This window comes from Leptinotarsa decemlineata, unplaced genomic scaffold (assembly GCF_025532065.1).
Source record: "Leptinotarsa decemlineata unplaced genomic scaffold, Ldec_3_MD MMD2_tig00026374_RagTag_RagTag, whole genome shotgun sequence".
NCBI lineage: Eukaryota > Metazoa > Arthropoda > Insecta > Coleoptera > Chrysomelidae > Leptinotarsa > Leptinotarsa decemlineata.
Window position 1 is genome coordinate 134,260 of NW_027412710.1, and position 14,723 is coordinate 148,982.

Consider the following 14,723-nt stretch of genomic DNA (forward strand, 5'->3'; position numbering starts at 1 on the left):
GGGGCGGTTCTTATTTGTTTGCACTTTTCCAGAATTCATCTCGGCTTTTTGTAATTTCAAACGTTTTTGCGGTAAGTCACCCTCATGATCCAGCTCAACATATTTTCGTTTCAAAGCGGAAAATTCAGGAAACCGTGCGCCTTCTTTCGTGACTTCGTCATTAGTACACGTTTTTTGATTCATCCTTCCCTTTTCTTTGTCGAATCGAACCTTCATGGGTCTATCCGCCGGGATCTTACTCTTCTCCATCGTCGGTTTACGAAGTTCATTTTTCCTCTTGGAACCATCAGTACACCTCTTTGGTTCCGTGCTATTCGCCTTCTCGTCAGACTGGATCTTCGTACCCGAAGATATGTCGGTGTTCTGTCCATTCGAGTAAACAGTTTTTTGCACTCTCTTTCCGGTAATCGGTTTAGTTTTATTATATTTTCTACAAGGTACGAAGTTGCGTGGGTCATATTCCTGAATCGGCGGTAGACCTTCAGTCATGTCCGAACGTTCCATTTTAGCATTCGTGTTACTCATATCTATCGAAATAATTTTCTGAGTTTCCAAAAATTCATCTCTTCTTGGAGGCGATTTCAACGGAGATAACATTTTCACACGGAACACCTGTGATGCCAGGATTGAATTCACTTCATCCCTATCAACGCCAAACGTCTTCATGGGCCTATCCGCCGGATTCTCCGTCGGCTTCCACGGTTCATTCTTCCTCTTGGAGCCATCAGTACACCTTTTCTCCTTCGTGCATTTACCCACCCCATCAGATTGGATCCTCATACCAGAATATATGTCGGTGTTCTCTCCATTCGAATGAACAGTTTTTAGCACTCTTCTTCCGGTAATCGGTTTAGTTCTGTTATATTTTCTGCAAGGTACGAAGGTTCGTGAGTCATTTTTCTGAATTGCCGGTAGGTCTTCAGCCATGTCCGAATGTTCCGTTCTTACGGATGCTGGTAACTTTTTCTGAGAATCCACCAATTTATTTCTTCCTGGAGACGATTTCAACGGCGATAACATTTTCAAACGGAACTTCTCTGATGCCATAATTGAATTCTCTTCGTCCGAATCATCGCCAAAAAGTTCTTTCATCTTCTTTTTGATATCGACCGTTTTACTTGGTGGGCTCCCTTTCTTCAATTCTGAAACGATTTCGCGTTCATCCCCAACGTTCGCAACAGGCCTCTTTGACAAAAAGTATTTACCGTCCATTGTTCAGCGATTCAATCGACACCAAATCTGCTACCACACAAACACTGTCAATTTCAATACACACACAATTCTCTTGAACACCGCCACTATCAATGAATAATTGTTGAAATTTCGGCGTTTATATAGGATTTTTCTCACTATCGCAACGAGTTCTCTCAACCAATCAGAAAGCCGGAGTTAATGACTTTCTAAATTGACTGACCACCCAAGCAGAACGGAAGAAGGTAATGACGATAATTGAGAGGTTACATCTGATATGGAAAATATGCAAATTGGGTATGAAACTCATAAAATTCTAGGTCGATTTGAAACCCAATACACCAATATATTCTCTCAGCACGGTTTATTATTCGATTTTGACAATTTTTTCTATAGAAATGATATCTCCGAGAAATATGAAAACGAATTAAATATTCAGAGAAAGCAGAAACTAGTGATGAAAAATCAAAGCACAACCAACAAAATGCAGTGATGCGGTCCCTCAATGTGTACAGGGTGTCTAAAAATACATCATTTCAGAAAAAAACATAGTATCAATGTATACAGGGTGTCCCTGGACTTCCTCTTTTCCTCTCGGGAATGTATAGATGTGGTCAAAATATCACCAGTACTTCATATAACTTTTTTTCCTAAAAGTCTTCGTAACCAAGTTACGGGCCCTCGAAATTACAAAATGAAAAATGTTTTTCTTTGGTAACTTTTCAGGTGAATATTCAAAATCATCCAAATTTTGGTAATTGACTAAACAAATGAATGCCGTCGATGAGCTTTCATGCAGGAGTCAGTTGTTTTGCTACAAAGTCAGGAACGGACTACCCCCGATGGTCCACACCCCAAAACTTTGAAATGACAGATATTTTTCAATGTTTTTCAACAAAATAAGGTTACTTGGACAATTTTATGAATAAAAGTACTCGTGTGGAAAGTCGATCGGAGCAACGAGTCTTGATAAAAATGTAGTTCTACTCGACGACATCAAACCCGCTCATCCCTCATTATTTGAAATGAATAATTATCAAAGCAGAAATAATAATGATAACGGTTATTCAACAACAAGTACAGTACCTATATGGAAGTTTAAGTTACAATTGTGATAGCAGATATTTTTTCAAAAGAAATATCAAGTTCTGTAGATTCGTGGTGTTTTTAAACTAACAAGCTACTCTACTATGAAATATCGAATTCATTCCATATTTTGTATGTACATAATACGTGTGGAATAATCACGTTTCGTGTTGATCAGTTATCTGAATCTCATGAAACTCAACATTCGAATGTTTCAAATTCTTCTTCACAGCTAAACTGTTGAGGAGTTTCACTGATAATTATAATTTTATGGGAGAAATTCTTCAACACGAATCTAAATTTAGCTGAAAAACCGCACATCGGAAAAAATATTTACTATACTAATAAAAAGCAAACTAATGAACTACAAAAACGGCTGCACATGATCAGGTGAAAAATATCCAGGGAATAATTATGTTCCATTTTTTTCACAGATGTTGACAAAAAAACCTTTTAGAAAGTTTTGATAAAAAATGAGAAACTGGAATGCCATTTTGTTTTGTTGAGTGGTGCGTTGTCATATGACTATCATTGTATTGTCAATATTCTATAGGATATTTTGAATTTTTTTGATATGGCCGAACAGTTTACATTCAATGAATATGCAGATATGCATGTATTTTATGGACGAGCATTTTGTAATGCTGCAGAAGCTCGTCGTCTGTATTCCGAGCATTTTCCCAATCGAACGGTACCGTCAAGAGAAACATTCGAGCGTGTCGATCGCAGCTTGAGGGAGACAGGTATGTAATGATTGATAATTAATCTGAGCACGTTGTTTTATTTCGATATTATTGTAGGTACAGTTTTGCCAAAACGAGATGGTGAGGGCGCTCCTAGGACTGTACGTACCGTTGTATTGGAGGAAAATATTTTGGAAGCCGTCGCTGATGATCCTTCAATGAGCATCAGAAATCTATCAGAACAGTTCCATACATCCAAGTCCACTATTCATAGAATAATTAGGGAACAACTGCTCCACCCATTTCACATCCAGAAGGTACATGCCATGACACCTCAAGATTTTCCAGCACGACTGGAATATGCCAATTGGTTCATGGATAGGCAAAGAGAGGATATGACTTTTATTAATCGAGTTTTATTCACTGATGAAGCAGGTTTCAGTAGAGATGGAGTTATCAACTCTCATAATCTCCATATATGGGCCGAAGAAAATCCCCATGGGATATTGCAAACCAAACACCAACGGAAATTCAACGTGAATGTTTGGGCTGGTATCATAAGAAACCATCTTATAGGACCATTCGTTCTACAGGATCGATTGAATGGAGAACGTTATTTGGAGTTCATTCAGAACGATTTAAATGGACTTTTGGAACATGTTCCATTGCAAACCCGAAGAGATATGTGGTTTATGCATGATGGCGCTCCTCCTCATTTTAGTTTGATTGTGCGTGACCATCTGAACCATATTTTCCACAATAGATGGATTGGTAGAGGTGGGCCTTATTCATGGCCATCGCGGTCTCCGGATTTAAATCCATTGGATTTCTTTCTGTGGGGGCATCTAAAAAGCCTTGTTGACGCTACACCTATTCACACAAGAGATGCATTGTTGAATAGAATAACATTACATTATAAAGCCATACGAAACGACCCTGGAATGCTATTTCAAGTACAGAGAGGGTGTCTTCGCAGACTAAGAAAATGTATAGAGAGAGAAGGTGGTCATATCGAGCAGTTTCTGTAGCGGATTTTTCATTTCTGTTTGCTCTTGAGGCTCTTGAGTTTCGTTAGTTAAACGTGTTTGCATTATAAAAATTCGTTATGAACATTTTACCTATCATTTCCATTTTCCTTAAAAACTAATATTTTCGAATAATGGTAGACATCTCAGGATAAATGTTGTTGAATTAACGTTATCATTATTATTTCTGCTTTGATAATTATTCATTTCAAATAATGGTGGACGAGCGGGTTTGATGTCGTCGAGTGAAACTACATTTTTATCAAGACTCGTTGCTCTGATCGACTTTCCACACGAGTACTTTTATTCATAAAATTGTCCAAGTAACCTTAATTTGTTGAAAAATATTGAAAAATATCTGTCATTTCAAAGTTTTGGGGTGTGGACCATCGGGGGTAGTCCGTTCCTGACTTTGTAGCAAAACAACTGACTCCTGCATGAAAGCTCATTGAAGGAATTATTTGTTTAGTCAATTACCAAAATTTGGATAATTTTGAATATTCACTTGAAAAGTTATCAAAGAAAAACCTTTTTCATTTTGTAACTTCGAGGGCCCGTTACTTGGTAACGAAGGATTTTAGGAAAAAAAGTTATATGAAGTACTGGTGATATTTTGACCCCATCTATACATTCCCGAGAGGAAAAGAGGAAGTCCAGGGACACCCTGTATATACGTCATTTCAAAATACATCATTTAAAAAAAAAAGTCGGTTTAACAGAAGTCTAGCGTTTCTACATGTCAAAAAAATAATAAGTCGTATCGTTGTTAACCAAGTTAGCATTATCAGGAGAAGGTGTCGCGGAGTTGCGTATTGTTTATTTAATGATCAAAAATGGGAAAAGCGAAGTATTCGACCGTTTTACATACGTTTCAACCGTTTTACGTGCGTTTAGAACGTCTCACATGCGTTTCGACCGTTTTGCATGCCTTTTAACTGTTTTACGTGCGTTTATTCGTTATGGGAAACGAATGCAGATATCATCGACAGAGATAAATCAAAGATGGCCTAACATGTCAGAAGGGCACTAGGACACATCTCCTTTATTCATAGTTGAATCTCAACGTGCAGCTCATCAAATGAAAGGGAAATGAATGCAAAATTCATCGACAAAGGAAAAATAAAGATGGCGTGATAAGTCAGAAGGGCAGAATCTCAACGTGCAGCGCACCAAATGAATGAAAATGAATGAAAATTTTATCGACAGAGAAAAAACAAGGCACTGAACCACATCTCCGTTAATTATAGTTGAATCCCAACGTGCAGCACATTGAATGAAAGAAAAATGAATGCATAACTTATCGACAGAGAAAAAACAAAGATGGCCCAACATATCGGCAGGGCACCTTCGTTATTAATTGTTGAAGCTCAACTGTAGCACATCGATTGAAAAGGAAACGAATGCAAACTTCATCGACAGGGAAAAAACCAAAATGGCTTTATATAACAGAGGGACACTAAGCCACATCTTCGATAACCATATTTGAATCTCAACGTGCAGCACATCAAATGAAAGAGAAATGAATGCAAAATTCATCGACAGAGAAAAAACAAAGATGGCCTAATATGTCAGAAGGGCACTAGGCCACATCTTCGTCAATCATAGATGAATCTCAACGTGCAGCACATCTGGAGAAAGGGAAACGAATGCAAAATTCATCGACAAAAAAAACAAAGATGGCGTTAAATGTCAGAGGGGCACTAAGCCACATCTTCGATAATCATATTTGAATCTGAACGTGCAGCACATTGAATGAAAGGGAAACGAATGCAAAATTCATCGACAAAGAAAACAAAGATGGCGTTATATGTCAGAGGGGCACTAAACCACATCTTCGATAATCATAGTTGAATCTCAACGTGCAGCACATCGAATGAAAGGGAAGCGAATGCAAAATTCATCGACAGAGAAAAAACAAAGATGGCCTCACATGTAAGAGGGGCACTAAGCCACATATTCGTTACTCATAGTTCATCGCAACGTGCAGCACATCAAACGAAAGGGAAATGAATGCAAAATTCATCAACATAGAAAAAACGAAGATGGCCTAACATGTCGGAAGGGCACCAGGCCACATCTTCGTTATCAATGATCGCATCTCAACGTGCAGCATACCTAATGAAAGGTGAACGAATGCAAAATTCGTTAACCTCAGATGGCCTAATATGTCAGAAAGGCACTAGGCCACATATTGTAGTTTTGAATATAACTGAAGTATTGTCTCATCACCAAACCCGTATTGTAACACCTCCACACGTGTTTCGATCGCAAAATGATCAGAAAATTGGTTCAGTGTTGGGAGAAAACACCAGTACTATTCATATATTTCGTGTTGTTCAGTTATGAAATTGATGAAACTGCCAAAAATAATTTTCTCCACTTGCTACTTTATTTATTTTGCAGACTGTCATAGTACAATGAAAAAAAAAATGAATAACTATGTATCACTTTATAATAACAATAATATTCGTTTGTGAATATTCAATAAACCTTGTCTAATCGCGTATTTGAAAATCATCGTATTCCATTGATAGTATCAGTACTTCCCGTTTATCAAAGGACACGAAACGTTCAGTGGTCCAAACATCAAAATATCATTCTTCCAAAAACAATTTGTTGCATCATCCATTTCATCATCTGCATTATTATACTAAGATACGAGGGAAGACCCTCCGTCAGTTTAAAGTGGGTTTATCACCCAGAAAACCTTTGTTCAACTTCACAAACATTCGTTGCATGTCGTCATTTATTCCGGGCCCAATATTTTTTTAGGCGGCAAGAAAATAGGTGACGAATCGTTTATTGGCTCCAACAGTCCCATTTCTATCAATTCTGCTGCCCATGGTGGTGTGTCTCTGAAAGGTGCAGGACCATCCTTAATTGTTTGCACTTTATCAGATTTCGGTGCTTCTTTCTTCATATTCCAACATTTCACCGGAAGGTCACCTTCGCGATCCACGTTTATATATTTCCGTTTTGTATTCGGAAATTCAAAACACCCTTTATCCTCCTCTTCGACTGTAGTCCTTCCATTCGAATGAATAGTTTTCTGCACTGTCTTCCAGGTAATCGGATTACTTTTGTCATATCGCCTATGAGGTACGAAGATACGTGTGTCAATTTTCTGAATGGGCCTCAGACCTCCAGTCATGTCTTCCAACAGTCCAATTTTCATTAATCTTGCTGCCCATGGTGGTGTGTCGCTGAAAAGTGCGGGGCGGTTCTTATTTGTTTGCACTTTTCCAGAATTCATCTCGGCTTTTTCTAATTTCAAACGTTTTTGCGGTAAGTCACCCTCATGATCCAGCTCAACATATTTTCGTTTCAAAGCGGAAAATTCAGGAAACCGTGCGCCTTCCTTCGTGACTTTTTCATTAGTACACGTTTTATGATTCATCCTTCCCTTTTCTTTGTCGAATCGAACCTTCATGGGTCTATCCGCCGGGATCTTACTCTTCTCCATCGTCGGTTTACAAAGTTCATTTTTCCTCTTGGAACCATCAGTACACCTCTTCTGTTCCGTGCTATTCGCCTTCTCGTCAGACTGGATCTTCGTACCCGAAGATATGTCGGTGTTCTGTCCATTCGAGTTAACAGTTTTTTGCACTCTCTTTCCGGTAATCGGTTTAGTTTTATTATATTTTCTACAAGGTACGAAGTTGCGTGGGTCATATTCCTGAATCGGCGGTAGACCTTCAGTCATGTCCGAACGTTCCATTTTAGCATTCGTGTTACTCATATCTATCGAAATAATTTTCTGAGTTTCCAAAAATTCATCTCTTCTTGGAGGCGATTTCAACGGAGATAACATTTTCACACGGAACACCTGTGATGCCAGGATTGAATTCACTTCATCCCTATCAACGCCAAACGTCTTCATGGGCCTATCCGCCGGATTCTCCGTCGGCTTCCACGGTTCATTCTTCCTCTTGGAGCCATCAGTACACCTTTTCTCCTTCGTGCATTTACCCACCCCATCAGATTGGATCCTCATACCAGAATATATGTCGGTGTTCTCTCCATTCGAATGAACATTTTTCTGAATTGCCGGTAGGTCTTCAGCCATGTCCGAATGTTCCGTTCTTACGGATGCTGGTAACTTTTTCTGAGAATCCACCAATTTATTTCTTCCTGGAGACGATTTCAACGGCGATAACATTTTCAAACGGAACTTCTCTGATGCCATAATTGAATTATCTTCGTCCGAATCATCGCCAAAAAGTTCTTTCATCTTCTTTTTGATATCGACCGTTGTTTTACTTGCTGGGCTCCCTTTCTTCAATTCTGAAACGATTTCGCGTTTATCCCCAACGTTCGCAACAGGCCTCTTTGACAAAAAGTATTTACCGTCCATTTTTCAGCGATTCAATCGACACCAAATCTGCTACCACACAAACACTGTCAATTTCAATACACACACAATTCTCTTGAACACCGCCACTATCAATGAATAATTGTTAAAATTTTGGCGTTTATATAGGATTTTTCTCACTATCGCAACAGAGTTCTCAACCAATCAGAAAGCCGGAGTTAATGACTTTCTAAATTGACTGACCACCCAAGCAGAACGGAAGAAGGTAATGACGATAATTGAGAGGTTACATCTGATATGGAAAATATGCAAATTGGGTATGAAACTCATAAAATTCCAGGTCGATTTGAAACCCAATACACCAATATATTCTCTCAGCACGGTTTATTATTCGATTTTGACAATTTTTTCTATAGAAATGATATCTTCGAGAAATATGAAAACGAATTAAATATTCATAGAAAGCAGAAACTAGTGATGAAAAATCAAAGCTCAACCAACAAAATGTAGTGATGCCCCTCAATGTGTACAGGGTGTCTAAAAATACATCATTTCAGAAAAAAACATAGTATCAATGTATATATATATATAGGTCATTTCAAAATACATCATTTAAAGAAAACAAGTCGGTTTAACAGAAGTCTTGCGTTCCTACATGTCAAAAAAATAATAAGTCGTATCGTTGTTAACCAAGTTAGCATTATCAGGAGAAGGTGTCGCGGAGTTGCGTATTGTTTATTTAATGATCAAAAATGGGAAAAGCGAAGTATTCGACGGTTTTACATGCGTTTCAACCGTTTTACGTGCGTTTAGAACGTCTCACATGCGTTTCGACCGTTTTGCATGCTTTTTAACTGTTTTACGTGCGTTTATTCGTTATGGGAAACGAATGCAGATTTCATCGACAGAAAAAAATCAAAGATGGCCTAACATGTCAGAAGGGCACTAGGCCACATCTTCTTTATTCATAGTTGAATCTTTACGTGCAGCTCATCAAATGAAAGGGAAATGAATGCAAAATTCATCGACAAAGGAAAAATAAAGATGGCGTGATAAGTCAGAAGGGCAGAATCTCAACGTGCAGCACACTAAATGAAGGGGAAATGAATGAAAAATTCATCGACAGAGAAAAAACTAGGCACTGAACCACATCTCCGGTAATTATAGTTGAATCTCAACGTGCAGCACATTGAATGAAAGAAAAATGAATGCAAAACTTATCGACAGAGAAAAAACAAAGATGGCCCAACATATCGGCAGGGCACCTTCGTTATTAATAGTTGAATCTCAACTGCAGCACATCGATTGAAAAGGAAACGAATGCAAACTTCATCGACAGGGAAAAAACCAAAATGGCTTTATATAACAGAGGGGCACTAAGCCACATCTTCGATAATCATAGTTGAATCTCAACGTGCAGCACATCAAATGAAAGGGAGATGAATGCAATATTTATCGACAGAGAGAAAACAAAGATGGCCTAATATGTCAGAAGGGCACTAGGCTACATTTTCGTCAATCATAGATGAATCTCAACTTGCAGGACATCTGAAGAAAAGGAAACGAATGCAAAATTCATCGACAAAAAAACAATGATGGCGTTATATGTCAGAGGGGCACTAAGCCACATCTTCGATAATCATATTTGAATCTGAACGTGCAGCACATTGAATGAAAGGGAAACGAATGCAAAATTCATTGACAAAAAAAACAAAGATGGCGTTATATGTCAGAGGGTCACTAAGCCACATCTTCGATAATCATAGTTGAATCTCAACGTGCAGCACATCGAATGAAAGGGAAGCGAATGCAAAATTCATCGACAAAGGAAAACTAAAGATGGCGTGATAAGTCAGAAGGGCAGAATCTCAACGTGCAGCGCACCAAATGAAGGGGAAATGAATGAAAAATTTATCGACAGAGAAAAAACAAGGCACTGAACCACATCTCCGTTAATTATAGTTGAATCTCAACGTGCAGCACATTGAATGAAAGAAAAATGAATGCAAAACTTATCGACAGAGAAAAAACAAAGATGGCCCAACATATCGGCAGGGCACCTTCGTTATTAATAGTTGAATCTCAACTGCAGCTCATCGATTGAAAAGGAAACGAATGCAAACTTCATCGACAGGGAAAAAACCAAAATGGCTTTATATAACAGAGGAGCACTAAGCCACATCTTCGATAATCATAGTTGAATCTCAACGTGCAGCACATCAAATGAAAGGGAGATGAATGCAATATTTATCGACAGAAAAAAAACAAAGATGGCCTAATATGTCAGAAGGGCACTAGGCTACATCTTCGTCAATCATAGATGAATCTCAACGTGCAGGACATCTGAAGAAAAGGAAGCGAATGCAAAATTCATCGACAGAGAAAAAACAAAGATGGCCTCACATGTAAGAGGGTCACTAAGCCACATATTCGTTACTCATAGTTCATCGCAACGTGCAGCACATCAAACGAAAGGGAAATGAATGCAAAATTCATCAACATAGAGGAAACAAAGATGGCCTAACATAACGGAAGGGCACCAAGCCACATCTTCGTTATCAATAGTCGCATCTCAACGTGCAGCACATCGAATGAAAGGTGAACGAATGCAAAATTCATCGACAGAGAAAAAACGAAGATGGCCTAATATGTCAGAAAGGCACTATGCCACATATTGTAGTTTTGAATATAACTGGAGTATTTTCTCATCACCAAACCCGTATTGTAACACCTCCACACGTGTTTCGATCGCAAAATGATCAGAATATTGGTTCAGTGTTGGGAGAAAACACCAGTACTATTCATATATTTCTAGTTGTTCAGTTATGAAATTGATGAAACTGCCAAAAATAATTTTCTCCACTTGCTACTTTATTTATTATGCAGACTGTCATAGTACAATGAAAAAAATTGAATAACTATGTAAAACTTCATAATAACAATAATATCCGTTTGTGAATATTCAATAACCCTTGTCTAATCGCGTATTTAAAAATCATCGTATTCCATTGATAGTATCAGTACTTCCCGTTTATCAATGGACACGAAACGTTCAGTGGTCCAAACATCAAAATATCATTCTTCCAAAAACAATTTGTTGCATCATCCATTTCATTATCTGCATTATTATACCAAGATACGAGGGAAGACCCTCCGTCAGTTTAAGGTGGGTTTATCATCCAGAAAACCTTTGCTTAACTTCACAAACATTCGTTGCATGTCGTCATTCATTCCGGGCCCAATATTTTTCTAGGCGGCAAGAAAATAGGTGACGATTCGTTTAGTGGCTCCAACAGTCCCATTTCAATCAATTTTGCTGCCCATGGTGGTGTGTCTCTGAAAGGTGCAGGACCATCCTTAATTGTTTGCACTTTATCAGATTTCGGTGCTCCTTTCTTCAAGTTCCAACATTTCACCGGAAGGTCACCTTCGCGATCCACGTTTATATATTTCCGTTTTGAATTCGGAAATTCAAAACACCCTTTATCCTCCTCTTCGACTGTAGTCCTTCCATTCGAATGAATAGTTTTCTGCACTGTCTTCCAGGTAATCGGATTACTTTTGTCATATCGCCTATGAGGTACGAAGATACGTGTGTCATGTTTCTGAATGGGCCTCAGACCTCCAGTCATGTCTTCCAACAGTCCAATTTTCATCAATCTTGCTGCCCATGGTGGTGTGTCGCTGAAAAGTGCGGGCGGTTCTTATTTGTTTGCACTTTTCCAGAATTCATCTCGGCTTTTTCTAATTTCAAACGTTTTTGCGGTAAGTCACCCTCATGATCCAGCTCAACATATTTTCGTTTCAAAGCGGAAAATTCAGGAAACCGTGCGACTTCCTTCGTGACTTCGTCATTAGTACACGTTTTTTGATTCATCCTTCCCTTTTCTTTGTCGAATCGAACCTTCATGGGTCTATCCGCCGGGATCTTACTCTTCTCCATCGTCGGTTTATAAAGTTCATTTTTCCTCTTGGAACCATCAGTACACCTCTTTTGTTCCGTGCTATTCGCCTTCTCGTCAGACTGGATCTTCGTACCCGAAGATATGTCGGTGTTCTGTTCATTCGAGTAAACAGTTTTTTGCACTCTCTTTCCGGTAATCGGTTTAGTCCTATTATATTTTCTACAAGGTACGAAGTTGCGTGGGTCATATTCCTGAATCGGCGGTAGACCTTCAGTCATGTCCGAACGTTCCATTTTAGCATTCGTGTTACTCATATCTATCGAAATAATTTTCTGAGTTTCCAAAAATTCATCACTTCTTGGAGGCGATTTCAACGGAGATAACATTTTCACACGGAACACCTGTGATGCCAGGATTGAATTCACTTCATCCCTATCAACGCCAAACGTCTTCATGGGCCTATCCGCCGGATTCTCCATCGGCTTCCACGGTTCATTCTCCCTCTTGGAGCCATCAGTACACCTTTTCTCCTTCGTGCATTTACCCACCCCATCAGATTGGATCCTCATACCAGAATATATGTCGGTGTTCTCTCCATTCGAATGAACAGTTTTTAGCACTCTTCTTCCGGTAATCGGTTTAGTTCTGTTATATTTTCTGCAAGGTACGAAGGTTCGTGAGTCATTTTTCTGAATTGCCGGTAGGTCTTCAGCCATGTCCGAATGTTCCGTTCTTACGGATGCTGGTAACTTTTTCTGAGAATCCACCAATTTATTTCTTCCTGGAGACGATTTCAACGGCGATAACATTTTCAAACGGAACTTCTCTGATGCCATAATTGAATTCTCTTCGTCCGAATCATCGCCAAAAAGTTCTTTCATCTTCTTTTTGATATCGACCGTTTTACTTGGTGGGCTCCCTTTCTTCAATTCTGAAACGATTTCGCGTTCATCCCCAACGTTCGCAACAGGCCTCTTTGACAAAAAGTATTTACCGTCCATTGTTCAGCGATTCAATCGACACCAAATCTGCTACCACACAAACACTGTCAATTTCAATACACACACAATTCTCTTGAACACCGCCACTATCAATGAATAATTGTTGAAATTTCGGCGTTTATATAGGATTTTTCTCACTATCGCAACGAGTTCTCAACCAATCAGAAAGCCGGAGTTAATGACTTTCTAAATTGACTGACCACCCAAGCAGAACGGAAGAAGGTAATGACGATAATTGAGAGGTTACATCTGATATGGAAAATATGCAAATTGGCTATGAAACTCATAAAATTCTAGGTCGATTTGAAACCCAATACACCAATATATTCTCTCAGCACGGTTTATTATTCGATTTTGACAATTTTTTCTATAGAAATGATATCTCCGAGAAATATGAAAACGAATTAAATATTCAGAGAAAGCAGAAACTAGTGATGAAAAATCAAAGCTCAACCAACAAAATGTAGTGATGCGGTCCCTCAATGTGTACAGGGTGTCTAAAAATACATCATTTCAGAAAAAAACATAGTATCAATGTATATATACGTCATTTCGAAATACATCATTTAAAAAAAAAAGTCGGTTTAACAGAAGTCTAGCGTTTCTACATGTCAAAAAAATAATAAGTCGTATCGTTGTTAACCAAGTTAGCATTATCAGGAGAAGGTGTCGCGGAGTTGCGTATTGTTTATTTAATGATCAAAAAATGGGAAAAGCGAAGTATTCGACCGTTTTACATACGTTTCAACCGTTTTACGTGCGTTTAGAACGTCTCACATGCGTTTCGACCGTTTTGCATGCCTTTTAACTGTTTTACGTGCGTTTATTCGTTATGGGAAACGAATGCAGATATCATCGACAGAGATAAATCAAAGATGGCCTAACATGTCAGAAGGGCACTAGGACACATCTTCTTTATTCATAGTAGAATCTCAACGTGCAGCTCATCAAATGAAAGGGAAATGAATGCAGAATTCATCGACAAAGGAAAAATAAAGATGGCGTGATAAGTCAGAAGAATGAAAAATGTATCGACAGAGAAAAAACAAGGCACTGAACCACATCTCCGTTAATAATAGTTGAATCTCAACGTGCAGCACATTGAATGAAAGAAAAATGAATGCAAAACTTATCGACAGAGAAAAAACAAAGATGGCCCAACATATCGGCAGGGCACCTTCGTTATTAATAGTTGAATCTCAACTGCAGCACATCGATTGAAAAGGAAACGAATGCAAACTTCATCGACAGGGAAAAAACCAAAATGGCTTTATATAACAGAGGGGCACTAAGCCACATCTTCGATAACCATAGTTGAACCTCAACGTGCAGCACATCAAATGAAAGGGAGATGAATGCAAAATTTATCTACAGAGAAAAAACAAAGATGCCCTAATATGTCAGAAGGGCACTAGGACACATCTTCGTCAATCATAGATGAATCTCAACGTGCAGCACATCTGAAGAAAGGGAAACGAATGCAAAATTCATCGACAAAAAAAAACAAAGATGGCGTTATA